Source organism: Propithecus coquereli, unplaced genomic scaffold (assembly GCF_000956105.1).
Source record: "Propithecus coquereli isolate 6110/MARCELLA unplaced genomic scaffold, Pcoq_1.0 Scaffold333, whole genome shotgun sequence".
NCBI classification, from domain to species: Eukaryota; Metazoa; Chordata; class Mammalia; order Primates; family Indriidae; genus Propithecus; species Propithecus coquereli.
The window spans coordinates 1,071,143-1,073,457 of NW_012148986.1; positions in this window are offsets into that span (position 1 = coordinate 1,071,143).

Genomic DNA, 2,315 nt, shown 5'->3' on the forward strand with positions numbered 1-2,315 from the left:
CAGTGGCATCATCACAGCTCACTGCAACTTCAACCTCTAGGCTCAAGCAATTCTCCTGCCTCAGCCTCCCAAGTAGCTGGGACTAGAGGTATGTGCCAGTTACGCCTGGCTAATTTTTTCTATTTTTTTTTTTTTTTAACAGAGACAGCATCTTGCTCTGGCTCAGGCTGGGTTTTCTAGTTCCTTCAGATGTGACATTAGGTTGTTAATTTGTGTTATTTCTGTCTTTTTGATGTAAGCATTTAAGATTATAAAACTCCCTCTTAACACTGCTTTTACTGTACCCCATAGATTTTGGATGTGTATGTGTGTGTGGTGTGTGTCAGGATTGCCATTCAGTTTGAAAAGTCTTTTGGTTTCCATCTTAATTTTGTCATTGACCCAAAGATCACTCAACAATAGGCTGTTTAATTTCTATGATTTTGTGTAGATGTGAGAGTTCCTCTTGAGGTTGATTTCCAGTTTTATTCCACTGTCACCTGAGAAGATACATGGAATGATTTCAATTTTTCTGAATTTGCTGATATTTGTTTTGTGGGCTAACATATAATCTATCTTGGAAAATGTCCCATACGCTGATAAGAACAACATATATTCTGCAGTTTTAGGGTAGAATGTTCTGCAGATGTCTGTTAGGTCCATTTGTTCTGGAATTCTGTCTAAGTTCAGTGTTTCTTTGTTGATCTTCTGCCTCAACGATCTGTCCAGTTCTGTCAGCGGAAGGTTGAAGTCACCAGCAGTTATGACGTTGATGCTTATTTCTTTGCTTAGATCTAGTAGTAGCTGATTTATGAATCTGGGAGCTCCTATGTTTGGTGCATATATATTTAGGATTATTATATCATCTTATTGAATTGGTCCCTTTATCATTATGTAATGACTGTCTTTGTCTTTTTTTAACCATTGTTGATTTATAACCTATTTTATCTGATATGAAAATAGCTATTCCTGCTCACTTTTGGTTTCTATTCATGTGGAATATTCTTTTTACAACTCTTTACCTTGAGTCTATGAGTATACTTGCAAGTTAGATGGGTGTCTTGGAGATAGCAGATACTCACAGTATGTTTTTTCATCCATTCAGCTAGTCTATTATATCTTTTAAATGAAGCATTAAGACCATTTATGTTCAATGTTAGTATAGATATGTAAGATACTGTTTTGTTCATCATGTTAAATGATAGTTAGTTGCTTTGTTTTCTCTCTTGTGTTACTGTTTTATAAGATTTGTGAGCTTTAACTTTTGAATGTTTTTACTTTGGTGGGTATTGATTGTTCTTTTCCATGTATAGAGCACTTTTAAGCATTTCCTGTATGGCAGATCTAGTGGTGACAAATTCCCTTAATGTGTGTTTGTGTGGGAAAGTCTTTATTGCTCCTTCCTTCATGAAACTTAATTTTGTGGGATATAAAATTCTTGATTGGCAGTTATTCTCTTATAAAGACTAAAAATGGGGTTCCCAATTCCTTCTGGCTTGTAAGGTCTTTGCTGAGAGGTCTGCTGTCAGTCTGATGGGTTTTCCTTTGTAAGTTACTTGTTGTTTTCATCTCACAGCTTGTAGGATTTTCTCCTTCACTTTGACTTTGGTCAGGCTAATGACTGTATGTCTTGGTGATAACCCATTTGCTATAAATCTCCCAGGTGTTTAATGACCATCTTGTATCTGACTATCTAAACTTCTAGCGATACCAGAGAAATTTTCCTCTATTATTCTCTCAAATAGGTTTTTCATGCTTATTGCTTTTTCTTTTTCTCTCCTGCGGATACCTATAATTCTTGTATCAGCTCGCTTTGCATAATCCCATATTGTTCATACTAACTGTTCATTCTTCTTTTTCCTACATTTTTTAGTTCCTGGCTTACTTCAAAATCCTGGTCTTCAAGCACTGAAATTCTTTCTTCTGCTTGGTGTAGTCTGTTGTTAAAGCACATTTTGAAATTTCCTAAATAACTCTTTCATTTCATTAAGTTCTGTTATCACTTTTCTAATGTTATCTCTTTAGTGAATTTTTAATTCATGCTGTGAAGTATTTTTTTGATTTCTTTGAGATGGTTTTCTACCGTCACCTCAATTCCACTCATCTTGCTTGTCATCCATAATCTGAATTTCATATCTGTCATTTCAACAATTTCCTTTTGTTGTAAGTTCATTACTGGAGAGCTATTGTGATCCTTTGGAGGTGTCAAGACAGCCTTTTCTTAATGTTGCTGGAGTTTTTATGCTGGTTCATTCTCATCTAGGGTCACTTCTCTTAGCTCAAAACAGATAGAAGATATGGCATGCCTATTCTCCTTTGCTGGGACCTCTATCACT